We start from the raw sequence: 19,734 nt of genomic DNA on the forward strand, positions 1-19,734 counted from the left end.
TGTTTCTCGGTGTTGGCTGTTGCTTCTTTTCATCACTGTGCTGCACAAATGTAGCGTTTAACTCCGCATGGTTCTTCTTGCGGTGGGTTTAAATGTGATGTATTAAAGGGAGACGCCTTGTTTCCTCCTCTCATAACCAAAACGCCTTGCAGTCATTGCAAAGCGCACATTTACTGTTAGTAGATGACACTTGGAAATACTTCCAAACCACGGACATCTCATGCACCGGGAGAGCTGAAGCTTGTTAGCCACGGTTAGCAACCTACGAGTGAGCGTGTTGTTGTTGTTATACGTCATCAAGCACGCGCCTGTAAACGGCCCGTGTTGCATTCAGGTACACTCGGAAATGCTGAAGCCTACGGCCCGTGTTGCATTCAGGTACACTCGGAAATGCTGAAGCCTACAGAACTAACATCGCTTGTAAGAACCCGATACCGATAATTCCCGATATTACATTTTTAACTCAATATCGGCCGATAATATCGGTGGGCCGATATTATCGGACATCCCTACTAACATCAAATAAATCAAACAATAACTAAGTGTGACAGAGTGCAACAGACATTGTGGTTAAGCGTAGGTATATACAATATACAACAATACGCACTGTGCAGTTTAGCAGCAGATTGAAATAAAATAAGTACAAACTGAATAAGTGATAAGGAGCGATAATTTAAACAGTGTTAAAAATGTAGCAGCATTTCTGACAGAACTAAGTTACAGTAAAGTGCGGTGAAGATTAGCAGCCTTTCTTACTGAAGTAAGTTAGTTACCCTGTACTTTCTCCTCGGTTCTGTGGGGATTTCAGGCCTCTCCCGCATTAGCGCCGTTGGTATTAGCGACAACAGCTGTTCACGGGTGTAAACAATGGAGCCGCCACATTGTTGCGTCCAGACGGAGACGCGGTCGGCAAAAATAGTCCCAAGAATGGACAAAAAACATGTAAGAAACTTCACGAACATAGTTGGCTAGGGTTAGCACGAGGAATTACAGGAAAAAAGCACTAATAAAAGACATTAAGATAAAATAGCTAAAAAGTGCGGAAAGGAGAGAGAGCAACTGTTGCTGGCTGCCGCTCGATACAGCGCCGGAACCAGCACCAATGTTCAAATAATTCTGAGCGGAACCGTTCCCTGTCAGTAGAAAAACCCTTTCTGTGTGCTCCTAACAGTAAAACAACCAATTCAGTCAATGACTTGGACACTGACCAAACTGTGAAACTAGGCACCACTGATCAAATATGAATCAATTATGAATGAAAGAAAAAATATTTTGCGTGAAATAAGCAAAATTGTAAAATCTTTGGCAGAAAATTGTGCTTTCATTGAGGATACCATCACTTGTACTAAGAAGCTGATTTAGGAAATAAGTTATCATGGTCTCTTAAGTGGATATGCTTAAGCCTGATGTAACAGCAGCTTAGAACATCACCATCCCGAAATCTGATTTCTCCCAGAAAAAAAACACAACAACAACCCTGCTCTCACAGAATTGGTCTCCTTCCAAAAAAGGGCAGGCTTTTCAACTTGGCCAAACATGTACAAGTCCTGAAACTGTCTCTCTAAGCAGCATCTGTAATTTGACTGTGGTTGGAATCTCAATGATTCACCTTGAGAAAGAGTGATAGAGATGCTTCTGTACAACCTAATTCTCTGTTTAAACAGCATCAGATAAACAGCCACAAGGGGTGTTTGGCATAAAGACTGAGACTGATTGTAACCAGTTTGAAGCTCGGTCTTCCTCTCTCCCTCACTGTGCTTATGTCTTCTCATCTTCTCTCTGACAGACAGACAGACATCCTGCTAGTCTCTCTCTTTGACATTGCTGTCTTTGTTTGAATCCCCTGACAGTGACAGATATTAGAGAAGAAGAACATGTTAAACAAATGTAACTCTTGACCTTTTCATTCACCCAAGTGGTGCCTTCATTTTTTTTGGGATAGACATTGATATTTTGACAGTTTGAGGTTGTGAAAAAAGTAAAATGTTGTCTTTTATTGACACAGAAATGTGGCCATCATAATTTATCACAGCGTTTATGAAACCTTTGATAAGCCCCATAAGAAACATTTTGCAGTTTATGGGCAAGCATAATGCAAGTAAGCACCTGTACAAATAACACAAACCATTCAATTGTAGTCATAAATAGAGAATATTTATGATGCTCTTTTTTGTGTGTCTGGGGAAAAGATGCCGATATGATGACGGACAGAATAAAATTATTAAAGGCAACGTGAGCTCAGGAGGCCTTTGGTTGAACAACCAAACATTTATCACAAACAGTAATTGCTTAACACGTCATTTACAATAAAATAAACTGGGCCTTCACTCCACTTTTGGCAGACCCATGTTTAGATTTGGTTTAGCGGTTATGGAACCTAAATCGCTTATTTCAGCAGAAGTGCCGCTGTTGGCGTGTTTCTCTACAGGCAGAGGAGGAGCTGACAGGGACACATGTTACATGCACACACAGACTAAATGTGGGCATATGCATGAGTCGGCACATCTATGTGTCTATTAAAAGTCCATTTTCTTTGCAAATACTGTAAGTCACTGCAGTGTTTGAGAGGCAGGAGCACTCGCAGCTTTTTATCTTTTGTTCTTTCATCAGTCAGTGCAGCAGATCCATAACACATCTCCAAAATAAGACGTCATTCTCTCTCCATGACCAACTGAACAGCCTGCTGTGAGAACCAGTGTGGCTCTCGGGATGATGCTAATGAGCTTTTTGAACTCAATGTGACGTCTGAGATATATTTGTGTGTCTTGCCTTTCACAGACACATTTTAAAACCCCCGAGAACCTGATTTCTTATTAGTGCACCAGATCAGCATAGCACTCCTATAACATTGTCAGGCCTAGTCCACAAGAACGCAGGTATTTTTGAAACCGAACTTTTATGGCCCCCGGTTAAAAAAAAAAAAAAATCCTGTCCACACCCCATGTGTAATGAAAAATATCCCTGTCCACATGAAACCGCAAAATCCACCTCCATCAGCTGGTCACGTCTAGTGTGCTCCACAAGTCTCAATGGATACAACTGACTGTTTACTGTCGCACAGTGTGCCGTCAAACAATGTCGACAAGAAATTGCAGTTTTCCTTGGTTTTCCTGTCCACACATGACTGCTGAAACCAGACTTTTCCAAAAAGTTCACCCTGGACTCCGGTTTCAGGGGCAACAACTGCGGTTACGTGTGGATGAAAGGACAAACCATGCAGAGAAACACAGTTTAAAAAATACCTGTGTTCGTACGTACGGCCCCTCAGATTCACGTTTGACAATCAGGCCCCCAGAAAAAGCCCCATACTCCTTGGGCCAGACCAGATATCAGTATCATTTGAGTGGGGAAAACCTTACCTGTACTAAATCGTTTTTAGAGTCAATGGAAGTAAATTCAAATATGATAGCCTTTTCATAGGAGCAGTTTCTTATATATTTTCCTCATCCCACTGCTCATTTTTCTGATTAAAGGAGATGATGAAGTGGGTGTGGCCTGTTATTTGGTGGTGGAGCAGTTCTGCAAAGCTGACTGGTAAGAACTAAGTTTTTATTGCATGTTAAGGATTATAAAAATTAACATATATATATATATATATATATATAACAATTTTTTTTTATTCAATTTTTCCTCCATCAATAATTTCTCCCCATATTACACTGGGGAGCAGTACAATTGGAGCTTTAAGACCGATGGCAAATTATCTAGTATTCACTTCAACAGCAGAAGCCTTTATGCAAACTTCACTTTTATCAGGGATTTAAATGCCTTTCCACAACCATTCAGTATCATCGACATATCAGAAACTTGGATCAGTAAGGATAAAGTATAGGCTTTTAGATGGATGGTTATGAACTCAATAATATAAATAGACACAATAAAGGTGGAGGAACAATTTTCATTTGTGCAGACTTCATCATTGACCTTCTAAATCCAAATAATCACAAAATGACAGATGAATTTATAAACACTTTGTACAGCATGAGCTACTATCTGATCATTACCAGACTGAGCAGAATCACATAACACTGTGACACTCTCATAGACAATATATTCGCCAATGACTTTGAAAACAGTAAAATAAGCAGACTATTGATTAATGATATAAGTGACCACCTACCAGTTTTCACAGGTTATGACAGAAACTATAAAAACAATAAGCCAGTCAAAAATAAAGAATACAGACGAGTTCGATCTGAAGAATCAATGATGGCTTTTAAAAATGATCTGCTGGCACGGAACTGGAATGAAATGTATGAGAAAATAAACATTAACAGTGCATATGAAGAATTTCTCAGAATATTCACAACGTTATACAATAAAAACTGTTCAATAGCCCAATATACAAGACAAATTAAATACTGGGAATGCCCATGGTTCACAAAGGGTTTACAAAATGCCTGTAGAAAGAAAAATACACTGTACCGAAATTTTATAAGGCTGAAAACTGAAGATGCTGAGAATAAATAACAAACACATAAAAATAAGTTAACTAAAATTATAAGAACTAATAAAAAACGACTACTATAGGACTATATTGGAAAAGAACAAAAACAATATTAAAGGAATATGGAACATACTGAACAGTGTTAAAAAATGATTCTGGACTGGAAATTAGCCCAATACTTTTTGGTTATGAAAAGGAAGAGTACAATATGGATGTTTTGGGTCACACCATCTTTAGCCCTGACTGATCACACCTTTAACTTCCTTCAAAGCCTACTCTCACCAAAGAAAAGAGCATAATCTACAGCTTGACCCCAGCTCATATCTACATTCTATCTGCCAGGGCTCACCGACATCAACAGGTTCCTCCAGCTTCATAAGCAGTTTTATCTGAATGTCATGGCCCACTCAGTAGTCCAGCCCTCACCCCTGCTTATCTAGCTATACTTCTCTTACAAATAGCCACTTTGCTGTTTCTTTGACGGGTCTGAAAGAAGGCAGAGTAGGCAGGTGTCCGTGTCCATTTACAGCACACCGTGGGAGTGCAGTGTTGTTTCACTAGGTAAGATTTTGTACAGAGAACAACGCGCCTGCACAGTTTTACAGACTTGATAAAAAAAGTGTGTATCCACATGTCTGTCTAACCCTAATCCAGCTCACGCAGTTTTGTTTATCTTGCCTCCGGTCTCACTTAAAATAGAAATTTTACTGTGAAGAAAGTATAGAAGAATTAATTAACTACAGGCCCACACATGCAACATACATCAGTTTAACTGAGTGGACTCCAGAAATAACTATAGACGAAAAGAGAGGAGGGGATGAACAATAGATAGATTGTACTACCGTATTTTTCGGATTAAAAGTCGCTCCAGAGTATAAGGGCGCACTCACACTGTCTTTCCGCACCGGGCCAAAACCTGTTTTACAGCTAAAGCCTAGTTGACCAGTGTGAGTGCAACCGCTCCACCTGAGAGAGGTGGGCTTTTGTAGAGCGTGTTTGCACATGTACCAGCACAAGCGCGCGCACGTGTACCAGCACGATGCCTACGGTGGTTCTGACTTCATTTATGTGCGCCTGTTCGAACATAGAAATAGAAGGAGGGACCATGCGCCGACATTTAACAACAACAACAATGGCGGCGAAAGGTTCACGTCGGTGTGATGCGGAGGTGGAGTGTTTACTGCAGATTTGGTCGGATGAAAATATTCAAAAACAGTCGGACAAGACGCACAAAAACTCTGAGGTCTATGGAAAGATTTGTAAACAAAGAGACGCATCGCAATGACGTCAATCAATGCGTGTGACGTTTTACGGCGTGATGACGTATGGACAGCGAGAAGCATTTGCGCGAGGCCCAGGCAGTGTGAGTACAAACGGGCCTGGGGCGTGGGGGGAGAGGGAGGGGGGACAAGTACCCTAAAGCGCGCCCTAAGTCTCACCAGCCAAAAATGCATAATAAAGAAGGAAAAAAACATATATAAGTCGCACTAGAGTATGAGTTGCATTTTGGGGGGAAATTTATTTGATAAAATCCAACACCAAGAATAGACATTTCATCTTGAAAGACAATTTAAAATAAAAATAGAATAGAGAACAACAGGCTGAATAAGTGTACGTTATATGACGCATAAACAACAAACTGAGAATGTGCCTGGTATGTTAACGTAACATATTACGGTAAGAGTCATTCAAAAAACATATAGAACATGCTATACGTTTACCAAACAATTTGTCACTCCTAATCACTAAATCCAATGAACTCTTCTTCCTTGGTGTCACTTCTGAACAACTCTGCCAACTCATAGCTACAGAAGTAGCAGGTAGCATCTTTTTTTTCACAATGCACTTCTGCCATGACCCGCCTCCGCCAAATTTTGATTGGTTGACGTGTGTGTGTGACGATTGCTGATATACGCCTAGTCTCTTACGTGATAGATATATAATAGCCCGGGCTATTATTTGATATTTTACGGTAATGTGTTAATAATTTCACACATAAGTCGCTCCAGAGTATAAGTCGCACCCCCAGCCAAACTATGAAAAAAACTGCGACTTATATTCCAAAAAATACAGTATATGATTTTTTAATCAGTTCTCTCTGAAAAATGGTGTTTTCCAATGAATGTATACCTACAACATCTTCTGAGTAAACAGGCAAATTGAATGTAGGAAAATGCAGTTTTATCTACACACAGTTTGTGTAGGAAAAAATGAAGTTTATACCTGTATTTTACTTTAACCGTACATTCACACCAAAAGCGAAGGAGGCGATTAAATTGCCTGGAACGTGAGTATGGCGTCACTTGCTCACATCTGTCACATTTGTTATCATCGCTTCAATCGCAGGTAGCCTTCGAGGCAGCTAGCTAACTGAAACTTGCCCCCGGCTCAGCCTACTCTGCTGTTGTGCTAAATTGAAGTAATGCTAGAGCTATGCAGCGTTGTGTTTTAATGAGATCAGGCCTTCAGTGATTCAACCTCAGAAGCCGTGTCTCTGGTAGATCATACGCTTCACTCTGCACTGACGGCTTTCCTCTTCTTCTGGATTCCTGGCAGACTAGATGCCTAAATTGTTCAACTTCAAGCGACACACGCGATGAGGAGATGGACGCGATCAACGCCCGGATCAGGTTGCCAGAAGCAACATCACGTTATAACTTCTTTTTTTTGCTTCTTTTTAATTGTGTTATTTTTCTTTCGGTGTGAATCTGTTAAACAATAACTTCAAAAATAGTTGTATACATTGTTTAGCTGTTGGGGCCAAAGCTTTACTTGTTTGATTTGCTCTCACTGCTCTCAAGATGTCATCTCAGCTCCAGTAGGTAGCTGTTTTCAGACAAAAAGCCCTTGGAACACACTGTACACGACAAGCTGACAGACACTGTTCAGAGACTAAAAAGGCTAAATAGACGGATATTTGCCTCAGGAGTAGCAAAGGATTGAATGTTGGACTTACATTCATCAGGTGAACACAAACATGTTCAATCAATCAATCAGTTTTATTTGTCACATGAAATCAAAAAGTACAATTCCAATGAAATGTAATCCCATCAGCTCCTCCGGCTCGTGCATCATTCATCATGAAGCAGAATGTGTTTCCTGATTGAACAGGATCATATGTCACTCCAGGATCCTGCCATGTCTCAGGGCGCACTCACACTGTCCTTTCTGCACCGCACCGCGCCCCGGGCTTTAGGGTACTTGTCCCCCCTCCCTCTCCCCCCGCGCCCCAGGCCCGTTTGTACTCACACTGCCTGGGCCTCGCGCGGATGCTTCTTGCTGTCCATACGTCATCACGCCGTAACACGTCACACGCATTGATTGACGTCATCGCGATGCGTCGCTTTGTTTACAAATCTTTCCATAGACCTCTGAGTTTTTGTGCGTCTTGTCGACTGTTTTTGAATATTTTCATCCGACCAAAATCTGCAGTAAAACACTCCACCTCCGCATCACACCAACGTGAACCTTGCGACGCCATTGTTGTTGTCGTAAAATGTCCGCACATGGTCCGTCCTTCTATATCTATGTCCGAACAGGCTCACATAAAGGACGTCAGAACCGCCGTAGGCCTCATGCTCGTACACGTGCGCACACTCATGCTCGTACATGTGCAAACGGGCTCTACAAAAGCCCACCTCTCTCAGGCGTGCACTCACACTGCTCAAACGCACTAGGCTTTAGCTGAAAAAACGGTTTTGGCCCGGTGCGGAAGGACAGTGTGAGTGCGCCCTCAGAGAAAGGACACCACAGCTCCAGACAGCTTCTGACTGGATATAGCAGAGTCAGCATGAGACTGGCAAGATGGTTTCATGTCTGAACAACTCAAGCCATGGCCATCCAACATCAACTAAAAAACTACAACTTATTTGTGAAATAGGCATAAGAGCATGCATTTGCATACATTTTGTGTATATGAAGCATACATTTAGCTGAGTAACAGCCGACAAGAGAGGCCAAAAAAGTTATTGCAGGTTTAATTTACTTTCTAAGGGCTCACCTTAGGGAGCTTGCACCAGTGTTGCCAAATCACATTAACACTTTCCAGCCCAATCACAATTTAAAGTATAATTCCAGCGTAAAATCATCCCATGGTCTTTTTCAACACTTGCACAAATCAAATAAGCCATCAAGACAGTTTTTTTCGTGTAAAACTATTAACGGAGAAATCCGGGAAAGTCGCTAACAGCGGGACGTGGCTGACACTGATTAGCTCGGGGCAGTACGGTGAGAAGAGTCCCTACACAGAAAACAAAGAACCAACAACGTAGTTTGTGAACTAAAAGAGTGTTTTAAGACTTACCTACTGGCCCCGGTACCAGCTCCTCTCATAGTCCATTCAATTCGATTACCAACTGCAATCCCAAAGGAAGCATTGATGCCCAAATCATATCCTTGCCACACCCACAACAAGTGCAGTCTTACACTAAAAATACTCAAATCGCAAAATCTCTGAGTAGTAGCACAACCACCAGGAATTGAGCAAATACGACAACTGAATACAACTCACGTCTATGATGAATCAATCTGTGTTTTTGAGCATAAATTGACAACTTGTTTGGTTATTGTTTTCAAAATCTTTTCAAAACCCAGGGAAATAGTCTGGCCAAATTTTTCATTGATCAGCCAAATGCTATTTTTCCAAGCCCAACATGTTAAAGTGAGTGACAGCACTATCTTGGACACCCAAAGGGAGACCCTCTGCTCATCTGCATTGAAAGGAGCCAATTGAGGCGGTTCGGACATCTGATCAGGATGGCCCTTGTTTGCCTCTTTAAAAGTAATCCAGGTCCATGTGATAGGAGACCCCAGAGCAGACGCAGAACATACTGGAGGGATTATGTATCCCATCTCACCCTGGAACACCTCCCTGGAGGAGCATCAGGAAAAAGCTAGGGAGAACAGTGTCTGGGTTTACTTCATGGACATAGAAAAAAACTGGGCGGCGTACAGGAAAAATGACGCCCATTCATTCCTATGGAAAGCTGCTCAGTGCAGTGCAGTGCAGGTTCCCTTAAGAACTCCGCCATTTTTGGTTCTTGTGAACGCGGGAGGACTTACTGGATGTAGAGATGTCCATGCCCGTGCGGCAAGCAAGAAACAACACGAAAAACAATGAAAACAACACAAAAAACATCACGCACGATGCATAAAAAGTTTGAGCAGCAAAGTTGTGTCTCTGCCGGAGCCTTGAACTGGGCTCTACAGAGACAGGACCTAAGCTGCTGGATGTGTTTCACTACGGCTCTTTTTAGCCGCGCACCCTCCTTCTCCTGCACATGACTCCATTTTGGTAGGGTCTAAAATGATGACCACATACATGTTTTAGTAGAGGCTCTGACGATAATTATGAGCCTTTGGATTTATATCCAAAAACATTTTCGGAGGTGATCACATGTATGGGATTAATTGGGCGAATGTGCTTTCGGGCACGGGACCACCACTTAAACAGGCGAGTGCTGCAGTACCGCGCATGGTTGCTAAGCCCATGGTGGCATACGATGAGAGCACCGGCCCTGGGGACCTTATTTACTTGCACCGTGACAGATGGGTTTGGGATGATAAGAAAATTTTATGTCACGATTATCCTGCCAAAGGTGGTTACCATTCACAATACCAATTCCGATGGTTATCAAAATACGCTTAAAACTTGAAATGTCACTGAAACATATAGGAATCACTGGTAATACTTTTAATCGCCTCACATATAGGATATACTTTTTTCTGAAAAACAAACAACAATCTTAAATAAGGCCCTAGTATAGCAGTGGAACAGACTTGCAGAGAGAGTTCACAGAGAAGCCCAGTAGAAATGCTGTATAATCGATGGTTGTTCTACATGCCTATTAATTGATCGATCGTTCATAGTTGCTGTGGTTGATAAAAAACCTACACAGTGATGTTAACATCACATGCAGCAAACACTTTCTTTTCTACTTCTTTTGATAGGCTACATCAAATAAGAAGAGGATTTTCTGTAAAGTAAAATCAATTCTGCAGCACTTAATTTGAAGTCTAACTGTTACAGTAAGAGGAAAAACTGAAGTCAACTGCAGTCAATTCACCGATCAAGTCACTCGTAAGGATATCCATGAAGGAAATTTACAATTAACTTATTTTGAGCTTTTTTTTTATTTGTCACAATCTGCGATAAAAAACAATTATTGTCCCATCCCTAGCGATGGAAAAGCAGCAGAAATAGATGCATGATCTTTTATTATTAAAATGAAGGGGAAAAAATCCCTCTTCCACTCTTTTTTTAAAATGTATTTACACCCTCGACCTCGGAACCACACACACAGAGGTGTAAATAAAATACCATGCCCTTCTACCCCCACAAAAGCCTCTGACTTAATGGATTGGTGAGATTGAGGGGATCATATGTGGCATGACACAAACACACACGCACACAGACTCTCAAATCAGGGCTGAAAATCTAAGCCGTCTGAGCTGTGTTGCTCTCTGCTCTCAAGGTCACAAGTGTGTTGTATCAGTGACAGAATCAGGAATTCTCAGCCTTTCCTGACTGGATCAGGCCTCGGGGATATTTCTTCTACCAACAGTGTCAAGGGTTGTGTGCATGTGTTTGTGTGTGTTAACATACCGGAGTTTGTGCTGACATGTGGAAGGACGCCCTCAAGCACATGCACTCGTGTACGAATCCATATAGAGATTAGGGGACATTCATTTGCCCACAGGGGGATTCTGTTTGAAGCTGATGCACATTTGCAGGTGAGGAACACTCTCACACATGGAACACTCAATCGGCAGAGCATGGAATATTCTCCTTGATACCATAATGCATTGATACAGCAGGGCTCCTCTGCAGCAGCACAGTGAATAGCGAGCCTAGGTAAGAAAATCTCTCCAAGGCTTTGTTCACACTGCAGTTTTAAGTGACCTGAATCAGATTTTTTCCTCTCATATGTGACCCATATCTGATTTGCTTTTGACAGTGTGAACAGCACAAGTCTCAGTGAATCTGACATTTTCCAATCAGAATTAGGCCACTTTGAAATGTGCTACTGAATGGGAAACGTATCAGATTTTTGAATGCGACCGTAATCTGAACAGCCAGATGGCATTTAATTCAAGATTCAAGATGCTTTATTTATCCCGAGGGAAATTATTTTGCAACAGTTTCAATACAAAGGTGGGAAAGGATCAGAGTAACAATAAGCATAAACATAAATCCAATCAAAACAAAGCTAACATCAGATAAATCAAGCAATGAACTAAGTGTGACAGAGTGCAACAGACATCGTGGTTAAGCGTAGGTATATACAATATACAACAATACGCACTGTTCAGTTTAGCAGCAGATTGAAATGAAATAAGTACAAACTAATAAGTGAGAAGGAGCGATAAGTTATAAGTTATAAGTGTTAAAAATGTAAAAAATGTAGCAGCATTTAATACAGAACTAAGTGACAGTAAACCACAGTGAAATGTAGCAGCATGTCCTAAAGCACAGTAAATGTAGCAGCAGATAATTACAGTACCATTAATAAATAAATAAAGTGATGATGTGATATAAAGAGACAGTGTAAAGTGTAGCAGCAGTAAGTTACAGTACCACAAATAAGTGATGTAGTGGTGGTATAAAGTGACAGTGTAGTATAGCAGCATTACTTACTGAAGTAAGTGACAGTACAACTGAATAAAGTGGTGCAGTGATGGTATAAAGTGACAAAGTGACATTTTCAGGATACAGTGTCTCCACTGTTCCTTACCTGACCAGGGGGAGATGAATTATAAAGTTTGATGGCCGCCGGAAGAAAAGACTTCCTCCGGCGTTCAGTATTACACCGGGGGAGAATGAGTCTGTGGCTGAACGTGCTTCTGCTGGAGGTCAGCAGCTGGTGGAGAGGGTGAGAGTTGTTGTCCAGGGCACCTCCTCTCAGACACCGCCACCAAAGAGTCCAGTGTGACCCCCTCAGTGTCTGCTGCCCTCAGTCTGCTGCCCCAGCACACAACAGCAAAGAAGATGGCACTGGCTACCACTGACTGATAGAACATCCTCAGCATGGTGTTACAAACATTGAATGACCGGAGCCTCCTCAGGAAATAGAGATGACTCTGGCCCTTCTTGTAAACAGCCTCAGTGTTCTTGGAAAAGTCCAATTTGTTGTCCAGGTATACTCCAAGATATTTGTAATCCTGGACAACATCCACAGTCACGCCATTGATGGAGATGGGTGTGGGGGCAGATTTACTCCTGCGGAAATCCACCACTAGCTCCTTAGTCTTGGTGGCGTTTAGAATCAGGTGATTAGCTGCACACCAGTCGACAAAGGAGTCCACAACACCCCTGTACTCCTCCTCCTTCCCCTCACTGACACAGCCAACAATTGCAGAATCGTCAGCAAACTTCTGCAGGTGGCAGGACTCAGAGAGGAACTGAAAGTCTGAGGTGTACAGGGTGAACAGAAATGGGGAAAGAACAGTACCCTGTGGAGCTCCAGTGCTGCTGACCACAGTGTCAGACACTCCGTCCTGCAGTCTGACATACTGTGGTCGACCCGTCAAGTAATCCGTAATCCAGGAAACCAGGGCAGGGTCCACCTGCATCGCCGTCAGCTTCCGTCCCAGCAGAGCAGGCCGGATGGTGTTGAACGCACTGGATAAGTCCATGAACAAGATTCTCATTGTGGTTCCCGCTCTGTCCAGGTGGGCGCAGGCACGGTTAAGCAGGAAGATGATAGCGTCCTCCACACCTAGTCTCGGCTGGTAGGCAAACTGTAGAGGGTCCGAAGAAGTGAAAGGACCAGCCTCTCCAGGAACTTCATCAGGTGCGACGTCAGCGCCACCGGTCTGTAGTCTTCGGAGGAGCTGGGATGCACCTTCTTTGGTACTGGTACCAAGCAGGACGTTTTCCACAGCACAGGGACCTTCTCAAGACTCAGGCTGAGGTTATAGATGTACTGCAGGACTTCACACAGCTGGATCGCACATGTTTTGAGGACCCTCAGGCTGACACCGTCGGGACCTGCTGCCTTGCCTGGGCGGAGTCTGCACAGCTCCTTCCTCACCTGCTCTGCAGTGAAGGTCTGTCTGCTGTGTTGGTGGGGATGGAGAGAGGTGATGGCGGGGGGGAGGGGACAGGTAGGGCAAAATCAGGAAGGAATTGAGGGGGAGGTGTCAGCAGGGTTGGAGGTTTGGAGGTGGGTGGTTGTGGAGGAGCCGTGGGGGGGTGGTCCAGAGCCCTTTCATCAAATCTGTTGAAGAACAGATTTAGCTTATTGGCACGTTCAGTACCACCTCCTACTGTCTGGCTTCCAGATGGTTTGTAGCCAGTGATGCTCCTCATGCCGCTCCACACGTCCTTTAAGTTGTTCTGCTGGAGTTTGTGCTCCAGCTTCCTCCTGTAGGTGTCTTTCCCCTGTTGGATCCTCTCCTTCAGCTCCCTCTGGACCTGCCTCATCTGCTCTCTGTCCCCTTCTCTGAAGGCCCTCTTCTTCGCATTCAGCAGGACCTTGATGTCTCTGGTGACCCACGGCTTGTTATTTGGGAAACAGCGTACAGTCACTGTAGGAACAACGCTGTCCACACAGAAATTGATGTATCCTGTTATGCAGTCCGTGAGATCATCAACGTCCTCCCCATGTGAATTACATTGTAAATCCCAGTCTGTGAGTTCAAAGCAGCCCTGTAGAGCTTCATCAGTCTCCTGTGACCATCTCCTCACAGTCCTGGTGGTCACAGGAAGCCGCTGGACTCGGGGCTTATATAGGGGCTGCAGGTGGATGAGGTTGTGGTCTGATCTTCCAAGAGGAGGAAGGGCAGTGGAGCTGTAAGCCTCCTTAACATTAGCATACAGCAGGTCCAGTGTCTTGTTTTCCCTGGTGGGACAGTCCACAAACTGCTTGAAAGTGGGCAGTGTTGCAGCCAGAGTGATGTGGTTGAAGTCCCCAGATATTGCAATGAATGCGTTTGGGTGCCGTGTCTGAAGGCCCGCGACGACGGTGTGGATGACGTCACTCGCGCGCGCCGCGTTTGCAGTCGGAGGAATGTAAACAACCAGAACAATCACGTGTGAAAACTCCCTCGGCAGGTAGTATGGCCGCAGACTCACGGCAAGCAGCTCAATGTCCGGGCTACACACACGCTCCTTTACAGTAACGTGTCCAGGATGACACCACTTGTTGTTAATAAGAATAGCAAGTCCCCCACCTTTTCTCTTGCCACTCTCACGGTGACTCCTGTCCGCCCGAACAGTCTGAAAGCCGTCCACAGTTACGTTAGAGTCTGGGATGTCCTCGTGGAGCCACGTCTCCGTGAAACACAGCACACTGCTCAGACGATACATCCACTGAGTCTTAACCAGGCCCGCCAGCTCGTCCATCTTGTTAGCCAGCGACCTCACGTTCCCCATGGTGATGGAAGGGAGAGATGGTTTATATCTCCTCTTCTTTTCCCGTTGTTTACGTCCAGCCTTACATCCCCTGTACTTTCTCCTCAGTTCTGTGGGGATTTCAGGCCTCTCCCGCATTAGCGCCGTTGGTGCTAGCGACAACAGCTGTTCACGGGTGTAAACAATGGAGCCGCCACATTGTTGTGTCCAGACGGAGACGCGGTCGGCAAAAATAGTCCCAAAAATGAGACAAACGGACAAAAAACACGTAAGAAAGTTGACGAACATAGTTGGCTAAGGTTAGCACGACGACTTACAGGAAAAAGCACTAATAAAAAGACAGTAAAATAAGATAAAATAGCAAAAAAGTGCGGAAAGTTTAGGGAGCAACTGTTGCTGGCTGCCGCTTTACACAGCGCCGGAAGTTTACAATGTGACTTTCACGTCATTCTGACCCACGCTGCACTGTTTTGTAAATGAATGACAAATAAAGTTGATTGAAAAAAAAAAGTGTGCCACAGACAGGAGCCAGGAACAGAATTAAAACAAACATGGAGGACAGCAGTGAAGCAGGCAGCCAATGGAGGGAGAGAGACAGTGGAGTTTGACCGATGACCTGGACAAATGAGAACATTCACAGGCTTATTAGTGAAGGAGCAAAATAAGATTTTGAGCACAGAAAAAAAAAATTTGCGCGCACATATTCTCAATTGAGTAAGCAAAAAAATATTCTGTGCTCAATAAACGTATTTGCATGTTTGCTCTTATTCATTTTAACGAGCAATAATAAGCCCTCTCACTCAGTTTTACTCATGTGCTCTCTCAAAACTCTTGCTCGCTGTGCTGCAGAAACTCGCAGCTCAACTCGCACAGCCTGACACGGCGTCACAAATGTGTCACAAATGTGCCACAATATCAACCAATCAGAGACCTAGAAAAGCTCAATTCAGATTGGCTGTTTCGTCTCCAATCAGATCGCTAGGAAAGTATTACACCGTACATCCCGTAAGCATTCAGAAACACCAACAGACCACAGTGGAGTTGTTCTACTAAAGCTGATTATTATTTTTTATTATTAACTATTGTGACTGAGGGTTATAGTCGCCTATACTTGGGTAGAATAAGAAATAAAAGATACAGAAACTCCGTTCACTGAACGGGACGGTGTACTTTATTCCTTCAGTCCGACAAACTCACATCACCAACACTTCCAATCTGTCCCCTTCAAAATAAAAGCACTCAGGAGGAAACTGGGATACATTATTAATATGGTGTATTATAGCGCTGTTTGGATTAACTTTATATCTCCATGTATCTTGAGACATCAGCTGTTGTGGGATGTTAGTTTAACTCCCCGTTAAAATGAATAAGAGCAAACATGCACATTTATTGAGGAAAGTATATTTTTTTGCTTGCTGAAATCTGTGCTTGCAAATTATTACTTTATTTTTCTGTGCTCAAAATCTCACTTTGCTCCTTCACTAATGTGGCACGAATATAACGCCATATCTCTCTCCCTCACTCAGACTCGCAGGTCTTTTCCTTTAACTTTTACGTTTCTTCAGCTTCAGGGTTTGTTTAAATTTTGTTTGTACTCCCTTATTAACAGCAGAGTGTGTGTGTGTGTACTTATATACACACAGGGCATGTGATGCGTTCAGTGCAGTAGTGTAGGAGTAGAATAGTGCTTGTAGTTAGTGCATGTTGCATGCCGGCTAGTCACCTGTCTCAGGTGGCGAATAGAGGAGCCGAGAGCGAAAGTCTCCTCTGCCGGTACACAGCCTCTCCATCGCCAAGACACGTACACGCCTCCTCGTGGCCACAAGCGGTAACTGGTACCCTGCGGTTCCAGGCAAAGTTGTACGGGATCTCGGAGTAGCAGGGGACCCCAGAGACGTGGCATGCAGGCCCGCTATAATGTGGACATGTCCTGCTGTCCGTCAACCCCTGCCTCAGCTATGGGCAAATAGCAAAGTCCTCAACGACGGACCAGGCGGAAGATGGTAACAGTGTGACGCACCACAACGGCTGAGAAGGCGGATGAAGGCTGCAACAGAGGGCGACCTCCAGTTGTCTTGGTCTGGATCCAGGTCCCTCTCTGCCAAGGACCGTGTGGTGGCTGCAGGCGCATCAGTCTCTCCACGTTAAAAGACGTCACGCGCAGGCGTCCTCCCGAAGGGGAACCCATCCTAGTTCACACCCCGGATACAAAAAGCCCTGTGGCGACTGGGAAGTGGTGACGTAGGATTGTGAAGTCTGGTAGCCCCTAGCCACAACCTGGCACACAGGCGGTGGGTTTAAGAAGATCGCTAAGCCCTGGGACGAGGCAGAAAGAGCTTTTCGGTAGCTGCACCCACGACTGAGCAGCCCTTTTCAGGATCCACTCTGCTCAACCCAGGAGGGGAAGGGGTTAGAAAAGGTACCCTAAACATAGCCTGCCTCTCTTGCCCTGTCTGGACTACCGCATCCAGAGGGGTCACTACCATGCGGTCAGAAACACAAATTTAATTTTGGAACCTGGAATGTGCGTACCCTCACGGACAGTCAAACCAGTGAACGACCCGAAAGAAGAACAGCCATCATCTCCAGGGAACTAAAAAGGTTCCGAATTGACATCGCAGCTCTCTCTGAAACCCGCCTGGCTGATGAAGGGCAGCTGAAGGAGGAAAAAGGCGGCTACACTTTCTTCTGGAAAGGTAAGCCTGCTGATGAGCCGCGAATCCACGGTGTGGGTTTTGCCATTAAGAACAACCTCGTCAACCATCTCCATGAACTTCCTGTAGGCATCAGCGAGCGCCTAATGACTGTACGCCTGATGCTTGCAAGCAGTCAGATGGCCACTGTTGTTAGCGCTTACGCCCCAACACTTGATGCACAACAGGATGTAAATGAGGCCTTCTATGCTGACCTTGACACAATTCTATCCAAAGTCCCCAAGGAGGATAAGCTAATCCTTCTTGGAGACTTTAATGCCAGAGTGGGGAGAAACCACAGTCTGTGGAGAGGCACACTGGGGAGAGAAGGGGTTGGAAACATAAACCCCAATGGCTTACTGCTGCTAACCAAGTGCTCCGAATATGACCTGGTCATCACCAACGCACTCTTCCGCCAAAAGAACAAGTTCAAAACATCTTGGATGCATCCCCGCTCAAAACGCTGGCATCTCATTGACTTTGTCATTGTTCGCTCCCAAGACCGTCGAGACGTGCTCAGCACGAGAGCAATGATCAGTGCGGATGTATGCTGGACTGACCACCGCCTCAACGCTCCACCATGTCTATCCATCTGATGCAGAAAAGAAGGCATCAGAAAGGACAGACTCGACGAAGGCTTAACATCGAGCGACTGGGAGAAACCACCTACCAACAACAATTGCAGGCAGCCATCAGTGCAGACCTGCCAGATCAGTATCCAGAGGATATTGAAAAGCATTGGGACGCCCTCTCTGCTACCATCAGGAACTCCTGCAAAGCCATCCTCGGTCACAAAACGCGGAGGCATCAAGACTGGTATGATGAGAATGATACCGAAATCCAGCAGCATTTCAACACCAAGCGAAAAACTTTCATCACCTGGCAAAATGACATCAACTGCAGGGATAAAAGAGAAGCCCACGCCAAAGCGAAAGCAGCTGTCCAATCTCAGGTCAGGACACTGAAGAACCAGTGGTGGACACAAAAAGCCCTGGAAATCCAACAGCTTGCTGACTCTGGAGACACCAGAGGCTTTTTCGAAGCCATAAGAGCGGTATATGGCCCTAGCAAACAATGCCTGACCCCCCTGCGCTCTAAGGATGGACTCTCTCTGATGAAGGACAAGGATTCAATAACACACAGATGGAAAGAACACTATGAAGAGCTTCTAAATAGGGTATAACCCCTGAGTTTGAGGCCCTGAACCAACTCCCTCAATTGCCGATCTTTGAGAGTATGGAAGAACCACCCAGTTTGGAGGAGGTACAGGATGCTATCAGGACAATGAAAAACAACAAGGCCCCTGGGCGTGATGGCATCCCAGCTGAGGTCCTGAAAGAAGGTGGCCCCGTGCTCCTTGAACATATCCATAACCTGCTTCTCAAAATATGGGATAAAGGGGAAATACCTGCACAGATGAGGGATGCCTTAGTCATCTCCCTCTATAAGAAGGGTGATAAGGCAGACTGTGGAAACTATCGTGGTATTTCCCTCCTTTCCACCACAGGGGAGGCATTAGCTAGGGTGCTGGCCAACAGACTCATTCCCCTGTCAGAAAGCACTCTTCCTGAGTCTCAGAGCGGATTCCGTCCAAACAGAGGCACTACGGATATGATCTTTGCTGCCCGTCAGTTACAAGAAAAGTGCCGGGAACAAAATCAACCTCTATAGATGGCCTTCATAGACCTTACCAAAGCCTTTGACTCTGTCAACCGTCGGGCCCTCTGGCTGGTCCTGGCAAAAATTGGCTGCCCTGAAAAGTACATCAGAGTGTTGCGGCTGCTGCATGACAATATGTCTGCAACTGTATTGTCAGGCTCTGGGGACGAAACGGAACCCTTTCGGGTTGACACAGGAGTTAAGCAGGGATGTGTAATCGCGCCATCACTGTTCTCCATCTTCATTGCCGGCATTCTCCATCTTACAGGAAACCAGCTGCCACAGGGAGTCAAAATTATGTACAGGACTGATGAACTTCTGAACATCAACAGGTTCAGGGCTAAAGGTTAAACCACCACTGTATCCATCACAGAGCTGCAGTATGCAGACGATAATGCAATTGTAGCCCTCTCAGAAGAGGACCTACAGAGCACCCTGACTGCTTTCACGAAAGCATACAAACAGCTTGGACTGGCCATAAACATCAAAAAGACTCAAATCCTCCATCAGCCATCACCAAACAGCAATACTCCCCCAAACATCTCCATTGAAAACATCAGGTTTGGAAAATTTGGACCACT

This window comes from Echiichthys vipera, assembly GCF_963691815.1.
Source record: "Echiichthys vipera genome assembly, chromosome: 10".
Classification (NCBI taxonomy): domain Eukaryota; kingdom Metazoa; phylum Chordata; class Actinopteri; order Perciformes; family Trachinidae; genus Echiichthys; species Echiichthys vipera.